Here is a 20786-nt window from a genome sequence, read left to right as displayed (position 1 = left end):
TATTTGGTCCAATGTCTTGATCTACTAACAAGGTAATTGAGGCCCAAGAGTGGAAGGCTTATCCCAAATTATACTGATAATTAGTAGCATAGACTCTAATTAGTACAGACTCTGGAATCTTAGATAGCTCTCACTATCCTGAAAGAGACTGGTAGTTGAAGAGGTGGCATCTGTCCTAATTTTCGCTTTTCTTAATTTTCAAAAAAGTATTTAATCCCGAAAACAACAAAGAAACTGATCTTCCTTTTCTATTTATGTATATAACAAAGAAAATTATGTTATCAGCAATTTAATCATATCATCTAGCCAAATATATCAGAAACTTTACATTTTATGTTAAATAATTAAAATAACTAATTCTTACTTTGTTGGGATTTTTTTCTGGTTGTAGCAGGCTTATTTGATGTAGATAGCGTATTTGATGCCTCCTCAACCATCAATTTCAGCACACTAAGCATGAGATGGCTAAAGGGCCGAATTAACTCAGGAGGCTCCCAGTTGAATGTAGTCATTGATTTCTGGAACAATCCACACATCTGGTAGGAGCAATCAGATGCCTCATTAACAGACTTGGTGTTAAACAAAAGGCTACTTGGGGTGTCACAGGCCACTGATTGGTTATACAACCTCTTTAGTCTCTCATCCGTTTTTTGAAGAAATAAGAGTTGGCAAAGGTCACTTAAATATTAATCGCCACCTGCCTGACATTCAGGAGTGTGTGGTAACAAAAAAGCCATTTTAAAAAGAGAGGCGCTTAGTCACAATAAACATGTGCTTCTCTAACATGCAATTATGTGTACTAGAGAGAGATGTGGGTCAGTGTGTTTGGGTCCTTCTTTGTTCTTTTAATTACTCTCCTCGGTGATTTGTGTCGGTGTTAACCTGGAGACAGTTCTGCCCCACTCAATGTTGGCTTGTCTATGGCTTGTCACTGTTACAGCACGTAACTGTGCAAATAACCAACACATACGTACTGATTCTATTCTTCATGCATTCATTCATGGGCTGAGCATCTCTATAGAAGGCACTGTGCTAGGCCCTTTATGGGACATAAAGAAGATACAACTTCCACCCTTAAGATGCTTAGGTGCATGTAGAGGGAACATAGAAACAGCTGACACAAATGACACCATTTTTGTGCTCACAGACATGAATTGAGCAATATTACGGGATATATCACATATTTTTACAGCTGTATATCTGCATAATTTGTTATTATATCATTTTGAGTAGATGTATGTGAGAAAGGGACACACAGATGAGGGAAGGACAAGGGACAGGCAATTTTGACAAACTCAAATACTTGAAATCAGGACTAAGAATGAAAGCTAAGGTCTTACCAGTTTCTGAAGCAAGAATGTTTTCTCTTTATTCTGCTTTAATTGCACAGTGGTGAGAACATTTCCATTCCCCTAGAAAAGTAATGCATTCTTGCTTGTCCAACTTTACATTACTTGATATGATTTGGGCATGAGTTTTTTACAAAAAAAGTGAAAAACAGCCTCATAATCAATGATACTTTTACAAGCTATTCATACAGAGAAAGCCAGGGAATCTTTACTATGGGGCTTGCACAGAGCCCAGTTAACCTGGCAATATTCATGTACCATATTGTGAAGATAGAAGCAAATGACTATGCCTGGTGGTTGGACCCAATAGACAAGTGAAGTATTGTTGATGTTAGAGACAGACAGGCCCTTCCTCACAAAATATCTAGGGGCTTTGTTCCCTCTCCCTCCTCCTCTAGACCTTGGAGTTGATAGGATTCTGTGATGTCGCTACTGACTATTCAGACGTGGAAATAGCAGAGATTGCCGAAAAATTTGTTTCTTGCTCGTGGTGGAAGGGATGACAGGGATGCATCTGAGATGAGCTTTAACAGATGGGATGGGTTTTAAACAGCCCAGTTAAGGAAAAGCAGCACCATAGGCAAAGGCAGTGGCAGAGAGAGTGGGAGAAAAGCCTAAAGAACTGGAAGAAGCCAGAGCTAGGGGGAGCCACTACTATGTCCTGTCCCTAAGATAATCATCACCAAGGGATCAAGGGAGAGGGATAAGAAAATGATTGTGGCAAAGGTGAAGGGGCGATTGCAAACATCTCTCTTCCTTTTGGCCAAGTTCCTCCTAAAACTCTTCCAGCTCTCCTTTTCCTTTTTTAAACTCCTATGTAATAAGGAGGCCTGTGGGGTAGATGTGTAGACTCCTTTCTGAGTTGCTGCAGGGAACTGAATAACGGGCTTTGTAAACAAGGCTCTTTAAAAGTCCTTAATCCCAAGACATTTAGTAATATTCACAAATACAAGATCAAATGAAAAATTTGAAAAGCAAAATATGCCTGCGACATTAATAAAGTATTAGTGGACTATAATAAGGTTTTCATTTAATCTCTTTAGGAAGCCCTTAATACCCTGCATTGACTACAAAACTATTCTTCTTGTTTCCTCTGAAATTCTACCTCGGCAGATTGTTGATCCAGCCATGGAAAGACACTGAAACCTCTTCAAAATGTATTCTTCCCACTGGCAGATCGGTTTAGGTTATCAAGTCTTATTTTATATCACATGCATCTTGCTTTAGTCTCACGGTGATTATTTCCCAGATTAAATAGTCCTCTATCGGATATACAAACAGCCAACAAACATATGAAAAAATGCTCAGCATCACCAATTATCAGGGAAATGCAAATTAAAACCACCATGAAATACCACCTTACTTCTGCAAAAATGGCCATAATTAAAAAATAAAAAAAAAATAGATGTTGGCATGGACGTGGTAAAAAGGGAAAACTTTTACACTGCTGGTGGGAATGTAAACTAGTATAACCACTATGGAAAACGGTATTGAGATTCCTCAAAGAACTGAAAGTAGAACTCCCATTTGATCCAACAATCCCACAACTGGGCATTTACCCAAAACAAAATAAGCAATTATATAAAGAGACATATGCACAGACATTTATATTAATAGCAGCACAATTCACAATTGCAAAAATATGAAACCAATCTAAGTCTTCATCAACCAATGAATGCATAAAGAACATGTGGTATATATGCACCATGGAATACTACTCAGCCGTAAAAACAATGAAATAATGTCTTTTGCAGCAACTTGGATGGAGCTAAGTGAAGTAACTCAGGAATGGAAAACCAAATATTGTACGTTCCTGCTAATAAGTGGCAGCTAAGCTATGAGGATGCAAAGGCATAAGAATGATATAATGGACTTTGGAGACTCACGGGGAAAGGATGTGTGGAGAGTGAGCAATAAAAGACTACATATTAGGTACAGTGTACACTGCTCAGGTGACGGATGCACCAAACTCTCAGAAATCACCACTAAATAACTTATCCATGCAACCAAAAACCACCTGTACCCCAAAAGCTATTGAAATAAAAAACAGTCCTCTATCAATAAACATGGTTTTTAAAAATTAATTTATTTTTAGTTGACCAAAAATGGCATATATTTATTGTGTATATGATGCTTTATTGAAACATGTATACAGTGTGAAATGGCTAAGTCAAACTAATTAACATATGTATTACCTCACATAGTTATTTTTGTGGTGACAACACTTAAAATCTACTCTCTTGACAATTTTCAAGAATACAATATATTGTTATTCACCATATTCACCATGTTGTACAATAGATCTCTTGAACTTATTCCTCCTGTCTAACTGAAATTTTGGATCCTTTGACAAACGTCTCCCCAGGTCCCCTCCTCCTTACCCCAGCCCCTGGCAAACATCATTCTACTCTCTGCTCCCATGAGTTCAACTTTTTTTACACTCCACATATGAAGATGAAACAGTATTTGTCTTCTGTGTCTGGCTTATTTTATTTAACATAATGTTCTCCAGGTTCATCCATGTTGTCCCAAATGACAAGATTTTCTTCTTTTTTATGGCTGAATTGCATTCTATTGTGTATATATACCAGATTTTCTTTATCTATTCATTCATTGAGGGACTTGTAGAACATGTTCTTAAAACCTCCAAACTTGGCCAGGCGTGGTGTCTCACACCTGTAATACCAACACTTTGAGGAGGCGAAAGCAGGAGGATCACTTGCGCCCAGGAGTTTGAGACCAGCCTGGGCAACAAAGGGAGACCGCGTCTCTACAAAGAACTTTTCAAAAAATGTTTAAAATTAGCCAGGCAAGGTGATGGGAGCCTGTGGTCCCAGCCACTCAGGCAGCTAAGGTGGGAAAATCACTTGAGTCCAGGAGGCCAAGGCTTCAGTGAGCCTTGACTATGCCATTGTACCCCAGCCTGGGAGACAGAGCAAGACCCTGTCTCAAAAATTAAATTAAAGTAAATTAAAACTGCAAAACTTAAAATACTTGTCAAGTAGTTACCCGCAAACATAACTTCTCTTCCTCCTTCCATCACTGTCTTTCCTCCTCCCCTACTTCTTATAATTTGTAGAGACTCTTAAGTCTTCTCCCCTGGAGAATCTGCATCCTGTGCCTCCTTCTTCCTTGATATCTGAGCAGTTCACTGAGCCTCAAATTGCTCCTCTATTCTGGCTCCTCCAGTCTTTGTTATTCACTATTTTAAAAATTGGACCAATTAGTTTAACTTCAAGATTAGAGAAAATAAAATGCATCACAAAAACTTTCCCATCCCCGTTACTCAGGATGATTACAGAATGTTTTTGGCAAATTCCTAATGTTAAAAAGTTTTATATTCTTTAAACTATAGATATCTGGAATGCAACATCTAGACAACTGCCTCACATATGAAATGTTATAGGGTTGTCACCTAAAAGGTATTTCAGAATTGGATAAACCACCTGTTTTTACACTCATGAAAACTGACTAGTTGTAAGAAAAAGCTAGAGTCTAACTCAGCTGAATTATTCTTATCTTTATAAAGTACATCAAAACATGTCTGCAAATTTTATCTGAGAATCAGAAGTATACACTAAAATCTACAGTTGTAATAATTTCACTGGAGCAATAAATGCCTCTAATATTAAATGCAATATTGTCTTCCACATCTAAAAAGTTACTTATACTTATTATTACAATTAACAATTATACTACTTCACAATTATATATCATATTTTATTTTATAATGTGTGTTTATGCCTATTTTCTCACTTGCCCTCACAATAACCCTGTGAAGAAGCCACAGCAAATATTGTTGTTCTTCCCATTTTAAAAAGGAGAAAACTGGCAATGAGATAAAGATCACCCAACTAGTTAATAGTGGAGTTCGATGTTGAATTTATTTTCTGACTTCCTGTTTGATGGTAGACAGCAATGGGGTACTTATCTGGCACTCAGTAATAAGATGTTCCATTGTCTGAATAAAATGGATTGCAATTATGTCAGAGAGCTGACCTTTAACTGATTAGGTTGAGGGAACAGAAAGAGGGTGAATAGAAAGACAAAGAGATCCGTACCACTCTCAGATCAAGTGTTCACCTGCAGCCATTAAAGTGAAATTCAGTGAAATACTTTTGCTGGTTTATGGTCCCACTTTCTCTAAACAAGAAGCATATTTTCCCAAACATTTATATTAATTTGTAACCTCATCACTTTAACAAACTTTCATTAAAACAAAAGTGAGGTGGCTTCTTCTGGGGTGGAAGTTAATATTTTATATTCTTCTATCCCAGTTTGTTTATCTGTAAAGGATCATGAAATGCCCCTTTAACTGCATAAGATGTTGTCATCCACTGTGTACTCTGCTCCTTATAAACTGTTGGACAGGCCAGGCACGGTGGCTCACACCTGTAATCCCAGCACTTTGAGAGGCCGAGGCGGGCAGATCAACTGAGGTCAGGAGCTCGAGACCAGCCTGGCCAACGTGGCGAAACCCCGTCTCTACTAAAAATACAAAAATTAGCTGGGCATGGTGGCACATGCCTGTAATCCCAGCTACTCGGGAGGCTGAGACAGGAGAATCACTTGAACCCAGGAGGTGGAGGTTGCTGTGAGCCGAGATCATGCCATTGCACTTCAGCCTGGGCGACAAGAGTGAAACTCTGTCTCAGAAAAAAACTGTTGGACAAAAAGGAAAGAGGAGTCCAGGGCAGGGATGGGATGTGGCCAAATAGATCAAGGCACCAAAGGCACAGCCAGAGGAATTTTGCTTTCCATAGCTAATTCCACATCTTCAAAAATAAGGCAGCTCTTAGTGAAGACAGTTGGGCACAGCCATCCTAGCCCACTGCCAGCTGGAAGAAAGCAAAAATCAAAGCCAGTACACCTGGCTTCACATGTTTACAATGTCTGTACTGTTCTGCATGAAAAGCCAGGCCAGGATTCAGGATTCAGTGAAGGCCAATGTAATTCTTTTTTTTTTGGATGGATTTTGCTCTTCCGGCCCAGGCTGGAGAGCAATGGCGCGATCTCAGCACACTGCAACCTCCTTCTCCCGGGTTCAAGCGATTCTCCTGCCTCAGTCTCCCGAGTAGCTGGGATTACAGGCGCCAGCCACCACGCCCGGCTAATTTTTGTATTTTTAGTAGAGACAGGGTTTCACCATGTTGGCCAGGCTGGTCTCAAACTCCTGACCTCAGGAAATCCACCCGCCTTGGCCTCCCAAAGTGCTGGGATTACAGGCATGAGCCACTGTGCCCAGCCCAATGTAATTCTTTATTCATCAGTTCAGAGATTTCTAAACTTTGAAAAAAATGCAAATTCCAGCCCATCTTACCCCATACCTAAATGTTTTTTCAGAACACTTCCAAATACAACAAAGTTTTTGTTGCATTTATTATTTTTCCTACTAAGAAAACTCCTATGCATTTATTGTGGAAAATGTTGAAACTGCAGGGAAAATGTATTTACCTTTCCTTGTTAAGATGGATTCAGTTGTGCTTTAGAAACTTACATGCCCTGTCTTTCAAATCTTAGGGCCAAAAGAAGGAACCATATTTGAAACTGGCTTTGGAGTGAGTCGGTGTGTGTGACGAAATGCATTTTGTAAGCTAGATACTGCAGGCGCTCCAGTCCCAGGAAGGGAGTTAGAACAGTAAATACAGTAAATGTCAAGGGTGGAGTGGGAGGGCGGTAGAACACTTAATCACAAATATGGGACAATGTAAGCAAACTCTTCATTAGTTGCTCCCAGCAAGCACACGGCTCTTTTTACTCAACACATTTCTAATACCAAATAGTTTGTTCTATTGCCTCCATAAATACATTAGTAGCTGTCACCTATCTTATAATTTTTAGTTTAGCCCTTGTATGAAGCGTTGATTATATGATTCTAAGTGAGTGATCATTGTGATGTGTGCTAATTGTACAAATCCATCAGGAATGTGAATATTCTCAAAATGTAACTTCACACTGGATCCCCCTCTCATCCAACTATATGAAGCATAAATCTGCCAAATCACATTTTCTTTACATTCTACTGGGGATTATTATTTAGTTAATTAGATAAAGAATATATCACACTTTCTAGCCCATGTAGTGAACAAACTTAGTTAAAATCTAGAGGAACGGGGGAAGGGGAGATGTTGATCAAAGGATACAAAGTTTCAGTTAGACAGGAGGACTAAGCTTTAGTGATCTATTTCACAGAATGGTGACTGTAATAAATAATTATGCATTGTATATTTTAAATGTTTCACCACAAAAAGTTAAGTCGTTAAAAGAGTAGATTTTAAATGTTTTCAGCACAAAAAAGATTAAGTATGTGAGGTAATGGATTTGTCAGTTTGAGTTAATCATTCCACAATGTCAACATAAATCAAAACATCACATGGTACCCCATAAATGTATACAACTACAGTTTGTTAATCAAATAAATATTTTCTAATCTAGTGGAAGAAAAAATTAAAATGCTATGTTTTTAAGTGACCAAGTTCTCTTTTCCTCTATTTGCAGGCAGTGTCATTCATTCCTAACACTGTGGTTGGGGAGGGAGGCGTGAAGAGAGAAAGGCAGTTTCAATTTCACTCCTGATTTATTGTAAGCAGTGTATATGACTAATAAAATTCCTCAATCTTATGTAAGTTTCATTTTTCCATATTTTCTTGGGCCTGGTCCCAGGCAGCATATGAAATGACCAGTGGATAAACTAGGGATACTATATAGAAGAAAAATAGACACTAAAGCTATCAACAAAAAATATTACCAGATAACTTTCTACCCTCCACTTTATTACTTTCTGTGTCACCAGGACCTATATTCAGTAGTGAAATACTTTTGTTTGGAAGCACTGGCTATCCCTGTAGTTCTTAGTGAAGCAGCATTGGGGCATCTTCCAGCTGGATTTAGACTGTCTGGAAAATACGGCTGAATCGACAATGCAATCTGACCACGTCATGTGGTCAATAGAGAAATGATGTTCAGCTTAGGGAATGAATGGTCAGATTCACCAGGAATACTATGTCAGACTTTGGTACCCTGGCCTATGGACTGTTGAGAGGAAAAAGCATGGATAACAGAAGCCTCAAAATTGTCAAGTGAGAATTGAGAAAAACTTAGCTAAGCAAAGAGTTAAGTGAAACATAGGTGCTGTCTTCAATTATTAAAAGGGTCATGTATCAGCAGGAGGTGACTTGCCCAAGAGATCAGAACCTCTATCAAAGGAGGCAGATTTCAGCTCAATATGAGGAAGAGTTATCTAATGAATATGGCCAGAGACTGAATGAGCTACCTTAGAAAACACCAAGCTCCCCAGTACTGGAGATGTTCAAGCAGAGGTGGGAGAGATATTTTATTGGGAATTTCAAAACTGAGACATAGGGATTACACTAAATGGCCTTTAAGGGTTGTTTGCAACTCTAAGACTATATCATCACCTTCCCTTGTCTTGTCCTCAGTCTCAACTGGGGTCTAGGGGAAGCACTGGAAATTTTTCCTATATCATAAATGAGATCATTGCTTAGCTTTCAACCTACCTTCACTGACAGGTGTGACCTCTCTTGGTTGGTCTGGGAACACAGTAGGGACTTTAGACAATGCTGCAGGTAGCTTAAAAAAGCTCTGGTCCAGCCGGATGCGGTGGCTCATGCCTGTAATCCCAAAGCTTTGAGAGGCCAAGGTGGGGGGGGGGGGGGTGGATCACGAGGTCAGGAGTTCGAGACTAGCCTAGCCAATATGGTGAAACCCGGTCTCCACTAAAAATACAAAAATTAGCCAGGCATGGTAGTGTGCATCTCTAGTCCCAGCTACTAGGGAGGCTGAGACAGAAGAATCGCTTGAACCCAGGAGGCAGAGGTTGCAGTGAGCCAAGATAGCGCCACTACCCTCCAGCCTGGGTGACAAAGCGAGACTCCATCTCAAAAAAAAAAAAGCTCTAATCCAAACTAGAGCTGGGCTTGACCTAAGTTACCTATAGGCACCTGCACAGATGACATCATCCATCTAGCTCACAAAGCCCTCCAGAGAATGTTTCCCACTACGAGCTTCTCACATACAAGCATCTTTATGCTTGAACCCAGACCTCTGCACAACAATCAACTCCTCTCTCTGGGCTCCTTTGTGATGAAAGCCTCTCAAAATGCACAGGTTTAGTAGTAATGCTCAAGCTCTCTTTAGCACAAATGCAGATGTCAAACCACATCTTCACCTCCTATCTCCCTAACTGATCTAGATTGTGACTCATCCTCCCCAAGCCAAGTTGTGAAGCAGGTGGAAGTCTCTGATCTGAACCAATAACGGATCAGAAGTTGGCACTTTGCTATTGGTTTGCCAGGTTTGCAGCCCTTGCGGCAGCCTGAACCTAGTGTACAAACTCAGGTGCAAAAAGATCAAAATGATGCAAATACTCCTACCTACCTTACCCTTGCATTCTGACACAACGCAATAAACCCCTCTTCCTCATTTCCCAACAGAAATATGCAACCAAATATATTGTATCATTTTAGCCAGGAAACAGCCTTTTCATGAATGCTCACTCCTAAAATACTACATTCCTATCCTTTCTGCACGTACAAGAAACAATTTCAGCAATTTCTGATATTCCCAGGTCTACACAGTCAGTAGCAACACCGAAAAATTTTACCAACTCCAAGGTCAAGAGGAGGAGGTGGAGGGAAAGCCTCTTGACTTTCTTTTGGGGAATGGCTTCCCTGTACCTAACATCAAAAATCCTTCAAAATGACTATTGATGTAACTGCTCTCAGGGTCACGTGCTGGTATCTTCACAATATGGTACATGAATACTGCCAGATTAACTAGACTCTGTGCAAGCCCCATAATAAAGATTTGCTTGCTTTCTCTGTGTAAATATTTTAATGTCTTGTAACTGTATCAGTTGGGAAGGCTGTCTTTACCTTTTTTTCTTGTAAAAATTCACATGCAACTCATATTGGGTAATATAAAGTTGGACGAGTGAAATGCATTACTATTCAGGGTAGAAAGGGATTTTCTCACTACTGTGCAATTGAAGCAGAATAAACAGAAAAAAAAACTCTCTTACTGCAGAAGCTGATAAGCTTGTAGCTATCATCCTTAAGCCCTGATTCCAAGTGTGGAAGTTTGTCAAAACTTCCTGTTACTTCTCCGTCTCTCATCTGTGTGTCCCTGTCTAATCAAAATGACCTAATAACAAATACCTGGCATTTTACCAGATATAAATCTCTATTTCTTTTTTTTTTTTTTTTTTTTTTTTTTTTGAGACAGCGTTTTGCTCTGTCGCCCAGGCTGGAGTGCAATGGTGTGATCTTGGCTCATTGCAACCTCTTGTCTCCTGGGTTCAGGCAATTCTCCTGCCTCAGCCTCCCGAATAGCTGGAATTACAGGTACCCGCAACTATGCCCAGCTAGTTTTTGTATTTTTAGTAGAGACGGGGTTTCACCATGTTGGCTAGCCTGGTCTCGAACTCCTGATCTCTGATGATCCGCTCTCCTTGGCCTCCCAAAGTGCCAGGATTACAGGTGTGAGCCAACACGCGCCTGGCCACTTTCTTTTCTTTTCTTTTCCCTTTCCCTTTCCCTTTTCCTTTCCTTTCCTTCCTTTCTTCCTTCCTCTCTCTCTCTCTCTCTATCACCTTCTACCATAAGTTCTTACCAAGAAATATTCTTTCTGCTATTCACCGAGTGTTTTGCCAGCTCAAAGTCACACTAATTGCTTTCCATATACGTATTTTAGAGGGATACCTTGTTGTCATGCCGGAATTTTCTGCCTACGTGAATATGAACAAATCTCAGGATATAGAATCATTGCCTGAATGCATACTCTCTCTTTAGAGGATTTAAGTAGTTTGATTTGTTTTAGGTACTTGCAAAAGAGACCACATTTCAGTAGGGCAAAATATAGTACAGAAAAAGGAAAGTTAAAAAGTTGTCTACTTGGATCTACCTGGGGGGATGCCTGAAAAATAAAAGTGTTTCTGTCCTGCCTTTGAGTTCCCTGGATTCAATGTACAAATCTAAGAGCAAAGCTCAAATTAACCGTGAATTAATAATCCTCACTTTACGAATAGGAAAGTTACTTACTTGAAGATTTTGACCTTCCTCTCTCATAGAAATCCCAAGAGTGTACCCTACACTAATCAAGCTAAGAGCCCTACATATTAAAAAAATATATATCAGGTGCAATTGGTGGTTTTTCAAGATATTCAGCACAAAACCTTTTAATAAGCTCCACTCAATAATTTTAACCATAATCCAACTTACACAAAAATTTTCCAATAAACTTTTGCAAAACAAAGTGCCCCTAGGAAAGCTTTCTTTAGGTAAGATATAACCAATATATTCAGCCTATTTACTGTAAAGATAGAGTAGAAGTTCCCTACAAAGATACAGTGAGGTTAAATTAAGCGGATTCCCTGGAACTGATCAGAGCTGAGAGACAGGGAGGAGCACACTGGCCATTTTGCCAGCAATGCCGAAGGGACAGTGTGAAATAAAGCAAACTGTTGTTCGCCATCTCCCATCAGTGAGAAAAAGCATTGCCAAGATTATTTGTAAATCATCTTTCAACTGGCATTTTCTGTGGCCTCATGTGAACTGCTACTTTCACCTCTGTCCATTGCATTTCATAGCAAGATGCTGTAATTGTTTAAGACCCTCAGGATGTACTACAGAAGGCAATCATCTACAGGCATTCTTGCATTTGGAGCCATCTGGTATTTCCTGACTTCCCCAAGGTCTCTATTATGAGCTATTCCCCTTTACAACCAAGAAAATGAGTTCCCTCATACAATAGAGACAAAAGAGTCCTTTCCTTACTCAGGTAATGGCAGCTCTGAATACAATTCTCTTCTGGGTAACAGGAAAACTTCTGTTAGTCTGAGATGGTGGGCACCCTTGGCCATTCCCTCCTCAGTCCTGGTGTCCAAGACAAGTGCTTGTGACCATGCCCCAGTGGCTCAGAGGATCTCTTCAAGCTGCATTTCCTCTTCTCTCTTCCAAACCCTCTAACCCTATTTGCATTTCTGCAATTTGCATCCAGGTGCCTCAACCCAGCCCTTTTGACAGCAGTGGGATGCCCTGGTTGGACTCTTGAAATTTCAAAGGCATGATTTCCTGGCTCTAGTACCCACTGGAATATTTACTCTATATTCATGGGTCACAGCAGCCTCATTACTGAGTCTAATTCAGATCCCTAGAGCCCCTGGCTGGTGCTTGCCACCCAGCTCCAAGCTCTAGAGAGGAATAAATCATCTTTTACGTCTGTTTCAACCTTTACTGTTTCAACTGTTGCAGGTCACAATGTACTTTCACTGGAATTTCAATTTGATTCTAACAATTGCCTTATCTGGGGTTAAGCAGGGCAAGTGTAATGTCACAGACATTTTATAGATGAAGATGCCCCAGGTTGTATCATGGAAAAATGAGGAGTCAGTATAAGGTACTGTTGAGTCGTACTAGCTACCCCTGTTCTACAGCTATGATTCCTAACAACACAATAGCAGCAATAATAGCTTATGAATCCTATGTTATGAGCTGACAGCAAGAATTCAGTGCACATTAGGAATGCTTCTAATTTTATTTTGCATCTTGAGTTAATTATTCACTGGCAAGTATCTCCTTTTGAATGGAATCAGCTACATAATTGGTGGGGCCTAGTGCAAAATGAAAATGTGGGCCCCTTTTTCAAAAATTATTAAGAATTTCAAGACGCTGACAGCAGAGCAGTAAGCCGAGTATGGAACCTTTCTAAGCAAGGGGCCCTGTGCAAAAGCCCCTTTTGCTCATGAAGTTGGCCTTGCTTCTAAACCCTCAAGAAATACCTAAGTCTTAATGTAAGGTTTCACTGTAGGGACAAGAGAGAAAACAGGTCATTGGTTCTCTTATTTTTCTCGTTGCAAAAAAAAAAAAAAAAAAAAAAACATTCACTTCGTTACTTCTTGTAAATCTCATATCATCAAGAGTATCATTAGAATCAGGGATGTGCCATAATTCCTGGTTGACAAATCTCGTTTTTATTTTATTGATTCTTGAGATAATGTACTTCCTGTGAAATTTTGATGCATCCTGCTGACCTCCCGAATACAATATAAAACAAAAACTAGAGAAGCTGCTCAATCTTCATTCCTTCCCTTCTTAGACCCTTCAGTCAAGAAAGCATATACTGATTATGTTAAGACTAAACTAAGCCTTGACGAGGAGAACTCCATCTGTCAGCCTACTTATGAAGAAAAACAGAGTCACTGAAGTCACAGCTTCACACAAGACTGTGCTAAGCAGTTCTCCCAATGGAGGTACTAGACCTTTTCAGTCTGGAGAGATCCGGTCTGTCCCAGCCCTGGCCCCACATGTCACCATTCTTCCCTAGCCCTCCTACTTCCAAACCAGGAAACAAAGAACAGAATGCCAGGAAAACCATGAAATACCAATTATGATGAGATGTATAATGAAATGTTATTTAAGAGGACTCTGATAAAATTTTAAAGAGAATCACATTTTAAGTTTTGTAAACACGATAATATATAGAAAAGGTGTTTTCATTAGGCCAATGTCTTCGAGTTTGACTTTCTGTCCTCCATGATCCTTTTCTCTTGATAAATGACTTGGTGTATTTAATCAATTCTAGGATGCATATTTTTTTATCACACTTCACATCACTGAAATCAGAATGGATCTTATAATCAATGGCATTTCACAGTCACTGTGGGCCAGGAGGCGGTTGAATAGGGGTAGACATTGCCTGTTTATGCTCAAATTTGGTCACAGCTATTGTTATATCATGATACATAATAAAAATATATATCTAAACAAGTCTAAAAGAGCTCATTAGTAAGTATAAAATTCTATGAATATGAAAGCATTACATCATAGTTTATCTGGAAGTGTATTTTTCTCTTAATGTTACATAAAAATAATTACATAAAAAAGTTTCAGATGTGGATGGGGGTGGCGGCTCACGCCTGTGATCCCAGCACTTTGGGAGGCCAAGGCAGGCAGATCACCTGAGGTCGGGAGTTCGAGACTAGCCTGACCAACATGGAGAAACCCCGTCTCTACTAAAAATACAAAAAATTAGCCGGGTGTGGTGGTGCATGCCTGTAATCCCAGCTACTAGGGAGACTGAGGCAGGAGAATCGCTTGAACCCAGGAGGCGGAAGTTGCTGTGATCTGAGATCATACCATTGCACTCCAGCCTGGGCAACAAGAGTGAAACTCCATCTCAAAAAGAAAAAAAAAAGTCAGATGTGATTAAATACTTCATGTCTTCAATCGAATGCATTATCCACCACTAGAATTATGAAGAGTCTGAAAAGCTTCACATGTAACCACCAAGAAGCCTTTCAAAGTTCATATGGGAAAGTGTCTAGGTACTAATAGACTGTTTTTTCCAATATTCTTACTGGAATATTACTTTTTTAACTTTTTCTTGCTTACTACTAAAAATCCCCCAATATGGAAACCCAAAAACTAGTAAAAGGCACACGTTACATCAGAATAGCAATATACTGAACCAGATTAGTGGAAAATCAATTTTTTCCATAGAAGTGGTTTTAGGGAAACTTAGAGAGATTTCCAATATAAACTTTAGACCAGCACTGTCATATAATATATACAGTGTGAGCTTCACAAGTAATTTTAAATTTTCATGTTGCAACATTTTTTAAAAGTTTAAAAATCAGGTAAAATTAATTTTAGTGAAATGTACTATTTAATTCTATATCATCAAAATATTATTTCAACATGTAATTAACATAAAATATTAGTGAAATACTTTATTTATGTTTGTCCTGTCCTTGAAATCCAGTATGTATTTTATACTTACAGCACATCTGTTTGTACTAGCCACATTTTAAATGTTAAATAGCCACATGTGATTGTGGCTCTCAAACTGGACAAAACAAGTTTAGTCAAAATATGTATTTATCAACAAAACAACAAAATCCCTTCCAGGACATTTTGCTCAAACCTGATCACTCACAGAAGCACCTGGCAGAAATGCAAAAGTGACGACTACTTCCATTGCACGGTTGTGAACATAAACTACAATAAAGGGGTTATTCCAACAATTACAACAATATATTGTTCTGGAACAATCTTGCAGGAGACAGACTAGAACAGTGGTCTTCACACTAGGCTACTGTTACACAAATTCTTTTCAAGAAGTACGTGAGTAGGAACAGTATCAATGAATCCACTTTCAGGTTCTCAACTCTTACGTGTATTCTCTCTGAAAATGAATCTGCCTAAGAACACCATTTTCTCCCACATGCTTAAAATTAAGCATTATTTTCCAGCTATTCTCAATATTAATCACTAACATGTGTCATCAACTGGGAAAAAAAGAGCATCTCCTAACTAGTTGCAGTATATATTGCGGACACTGATTCTTTTCAACATAATTGGACTGTTTTCTAGTACTAAAAAATATTTAGACTTTGGTAAAACTTATGTATAGAAATTGGCAATACCACTACTGGGTATTTACCTAAAGGAATAGAAATTAATATATCAAAGGGATACATGCACTCCCATGTTTATTGCAGCACTATTCACAATAGCAAAGATATGGAATCAACCTAAGTGTCCATCCACAGATGAGTGGATAAAGAAAACGTGGTACATATAAACCATGGAATACTACTGGGTCATAAAAAGGAATGAAATCTTATCATTTGCAGCAACATGGATGGAACTGGAAGTCATTATCTTAAGTAAAATAAACCAGGCAAAAAAAGACAAATAGTACATATTCTCATTCATATATGGGAGCTAAAAAAGTTGATCTCATGGAGGTAGAGAGTAGAATAATAGACACCAGAGACCAGGAAGGCTGTATAGGCAGGAGGGGAGGGATGAAGAGAGGCTTATTAATTGATACAAACACACAGTTAAATAGAAGGAATAAGTTTTAGTGTTGATAGCATAGTAAGGTCACTATAGGTAACAACAATGCATTGTGTTTTTCAGAATAGCTAGACGAGAGGAGCTGAAATGTACCTAACAGAGAGAAATGATAAATACTCAGGTGATAGTTACCCTAAATACCTTGACTTGATGATTACAAATTCTAGGCATGTAACAAAATTTCACATGTACCTCATAAGTATGTACAAATGTATCAAAATTACTTAAAAAGTTAAAAATTAAAGAAGAAATTATGTAATTTATTTCAGAAATTATGTGATCATTGTATTAAACTTATTAGAACCTGTTTTCTCAGACTGTATCGTAAAATATCTTTTCCAATTAAAATCAATCCTCAGCTGACTGCGGTGGCTAAAGCTTGTAATCCCAGCACTTTGGGAGGCCAAGGCAAATGGATTGCTTGAGTCTAGGAGCTCGAGACCAGCCTGGGCAACATGGTGAAACCCTGCCTCTACTAAAAAGACAAAAATTAACCAGGTGTTGCGGCTCACACCTATAATCACAGCTACTTGGGAGGCTAAGGCATGAGACTCACTTGAATCCGGGAGGCAGAGGGTGCAATGAGCCGAGATTGCACCACTGCACTCCAGCCTGGGCAAAAGAGTGAGACTCTTGACTCCAAAAAAAAAAACAAAAAAAAAAAAAAAGAAAAGAAAAGAAAAAGAAAACTCTTTGATTCTATGGTCTAATGAAGTTTATGGATTTGAAAAAAATGTATATGCTATTCTTAGTCAATTAATCCAAGAAATTCAACTCCAATGTTCTAAAAACACATACATACATATTTACATGAGAAATTCTGCCTACCTTCAGATTCCTTGTTTCATGTATGACTTATAATGGTAACCATATACTACATTGTTTAATTTAAAATTATATATCAGAAACAAAGTTATTATTTAATTTCTTAGTTTATTTTGAAGTGGATAAAAGCCTCATATTTATTTTAATATGATATTTACTTTGCTAGTTATCTGTTTAACAAGGTGCTCCATAATTGATTTATCCATGGTTTTAATAATGCACCTCAAAACGTATATTAATATCTTTTCCTTGAAAAATGAAGTCAGACACTTTTTCTGAAAGTAAATCTGATTTTGTTGATTATTTTTATATGAATACTACCTTTGCCAAATAAATTATATTATGCATATTTTCTATAAAATTGTTAATTCAAATCTGTAGCCTCAAGTTCTTACATTTATAGAATATAATAAATTAAAGGCTGGGCGCGGTGACTCACGCCTGTAATCCCAGCACTTTGGGAGGCCGAGGCAGGCAGATCATCTGAGGTTGGGAGATCGAGACCAGCCTGACAAACATGGAAAACCCCGCCTCTACGAAATATACAAAAATTAGTTGGGCGTGGTGGTGCATGCATGCAATCCCAGCTACTTGGGAGGCTAAGGCAGGAGAATCACTTGAACCCAGAAGGCGGAGGTTGCAGTGAGCCAAGATCGTGCCATTGCACTCCAGCCTGGGCAACAAGAGCGAAACTCTGTCTCAATAAATAAATAAATAAATAAATAAATAGCATTTTATCAAAATTATCATATTGGCAAAGACATATTGATCTAAGTACTTTGATTTTCACAACCTTTTATGTGTATAATGAATTTTAAATAATGCCTCAAATGAAAATATAACAGATACAATAGTTATGTAATAAATTTGGGGAAAGCCATTTTAGTAAACTTCCCAGAAACTGAAAAAGTAACTGAACAACAAATCCTTTAGTAAATCAGAGGGTTTCTTTGCTTTCACAGAATTAAAGATGGGTCTAATCAAGTTGTCTGTTAAACATCAAAAATTTAGTTAAAATTTTTTTAATCATTAAAAATTATTTTTGATGACAGGTCACTACATGATTATTTATGGGAACAAAATTTTCTGAGTTCTTTTATCTATAAAAATGAAGGACAGGAACTGAAGTCTGGCTCATTAGAAATAAGTAAGAGTCATTCTCAGATTCAAAAATTAGTTTGGCGAAAATAAAATCATATTCACTTAAGAGATGTATTTTTGGCCAGGCAGGGTGGCTCATGCCTGTAATCCCAGCACTTTGGGAGGCTGAGGCAAGCGGATCACCTGAGATCGAGAGTTTGAGACCAGCCTGGCCAACATGGTGAAACCCTGTCTCTACTAAAAATACAAAAAAAATTAGCCGGGCATGGTGGCGCGTGCCTGTAATCCCAGCTACTCAGGAGGCTGAGGCACAAGAATTGCTTGAACCTGGAAGGTGGAGGTTACAGTGAGCTGAAATCGCACCACTGCACTCCAGCCTTGGTGACAGAGCAAGACTCTGTCTCAAAAAAAAAAAAAGAGATGTATTTTCAACCAATTTTACTTTTCATTTTATTAATTACTTACCAAATGTGTAATATTTTAAGTTCTTCTGATTGTGTACTACTAATAAATTTATGATAAAAATTTTAATCTTTTGAGGCATAGAGTCACAGAAAATTTTTTTCAATTCTTGTATACTTTTTGCAGGCATGTGTGGTAAGGTGACCAATAAGGGGCCTTTAAATATTAAAAATATGTACATTATTATACATTATGTGAGGGAAGCTGAATAGAATGGCAAGTTCAAGGAGATAGAAACATTACGTAAAATTTCTGACTGCTAAAGAAGACCTTGTTCATGCTTTTTTAAATCAACAATTATCAATATCAAATGAGTATGGTATTTTTATTTCATTGAATGCATGCAAAAATTTGATGAAATCAATTTATTTAAAAGTCGGAGTAGTCATAATATGCTGGAAATACGCTACAAATACTTAAACTTATGATAAGAAATTTCAGGTGTTCACTTCAAGATGGAGTAGACCACTTTCCAAAATGATGTTAGGTGGTAAATAATTAGAAAGTACGAAGATCACTGCTATAGAACACGGTCTCAGTGAATTCCACAGGGAAATTTGGGATGGCAGGGGGAAAAGTTAGAGAGAAAGATTTCTTTTTATTTTATGACTTTTTAAAAATTTCTAGATATGTAGCAGAAATCGCTATAACTTGATGTATACGTGCTTATTCACCAGGGTGGTTACATAACCTTGCAATGAGTGAAGTTTTAGTGACGGTTCTGAGCAATCCACAAATACGGTACTTACTCAGTTTGGTCACTAGGTGGCAAATGTGCACTGGGCACGAAGCCCTCTTCCCATTCTTCCACTCCACTCTCAATCTTCCAACTCCTCCTGAAAAGAGGAAAAGAATACTAACGACAGTAATCACAACAACAAACCACACTAGCAGGAAATATTTGTTTCAGGTCTTTCCATTTGCCAGAGACAGTAATAATCCCTTATCATCGCTGAGAATTTCAGAAATGACCTTGTTTGTGGATGTAATCTATATTACTACATTAATAAATTATTCTTTATTAATACATTTACAAAAAAAGTTGATTAATACATCTCTATGATATAATCATGCAGTTTGACCACAAAAACCAAATCCTATCTAGCTAAGCACTTTGTACCAAAACTAAAAGATAACAGCAATAGCAGCAACATCTATGACATTCTAAGCACTGGGCTAAGCCCTTCATTTCACTACATCTTCAAAGAACTCTAAAAGATAGGTGCTAATATTACTCCCATGTTACAGGTGAGAAGGCAAGAAAATAGCCCCAAATCATTGAACTAGTAAGTGATGGAGCTGGGATAAAAATGCAGGTTTTTTTTTTTTTAACTTCAATAGACATGCATTTAAATATTACAGTTTGACATTTCAGTGGGGTGTGTGTCTGTCCATGTATCTCTCTATATGTGGCTATGCACATGTTTCTATTTCTGTGATTCCATGTGATTTTATGGCGCTGATTCTGTGCACGTGAAAGTGCATGTGCACGTGGGTTTGTGAGGTGTGTGCATACTCGCATGTGAACTCAAAATCCTTTAGAGATCCTTCTGGTAATGTCCACATCTACTTTTATGCAGTATATGTAGCAGGAGCTTGATAATTTTCATTCTCTCTTGAAGAGACTAAGACAAGGGCACGTTAAAAGTCACAGCCTCAGCCGGGCATGGTGGCTCATGCCTGTAATCCCAGCACTTTGGGAGACCAAGACGGGCGGATCACCTGAGGTCAGGAGTTTGAGACCAGCCCAGCTAAGATGGTGAAACCCTGTCTCTACTAAAAATACAAAAATTAGTCAGGCGTGGTGGTGGGTGCCAGTAATCCCAGCTACTTGGGAGGCTGAGACAGAGAACTGCTTGAACCTGGGAGGTGGAGGTTGCAGTGAGCTGAGATCGTGCCACTGCACTCCAGCCTGGATGACAGAGCAAGACTCTGTCTCAGAAAAAAAAAAAAAAAAAAGTCATAGCCACCTTTGTAAAGGTGCTTCTTTGTGGTTAGGTGTCTCTGTTTTTCCTGTCTATAAATTGCATGTGTCTCTAATGTCTGTGCGTGTGTAAATCTGTGTTTCTGTTTGTGGCATGATTAAGTCTATAAATGCATCCATATACCTACATTGGCACATGTATATGTGCATATCCACATATTCAATGTGCATTTAGGACTTGTATGT

The 20786-nt window shown here is 38.4% G+C and overlaps 1 long non-coding RNA gene across 1 annotated transcript in view; it reads right to left on the bottom strand.

Annotated features, from left to right (window-relative positions):
- LOC115833238 overlaps positions 1 to 20786 on the bottom strand; it is a 58240-nt gene that overhangs the window by 20340 nt on the left and 17114 nt on the right. The window contains exon 2 of the long non-coding RNA XR_004028666.1: positions 19366 to 19452. This is a non-coding gene — a long non-coding RNA (uncharacterized LOC115833238). The remainder of the gene's footprint in view (positions 1 to 19365; positions 19453 to 20786) is intronic.

Source organism: Nomascus leucogenys, chromosome X (genome assembly GCF_006542625.1).
Source record: "Nomascus leucogenys isolate Asia chromosome X, Asia_NLE_v1, whole genome shotgun sequence".
Classification (NCBI taxonomy): Eukaryota; Metazoa; Chordata; class Mammalia; order Primates; family Hylobatidae; genus Nomascus; species Nomascus leucogenys.
The sequence above is the reverse complement of the archived record's forward strand: the minus strand, read 5'-3'. Positions and strand labels throughout refer to the sequence as shown.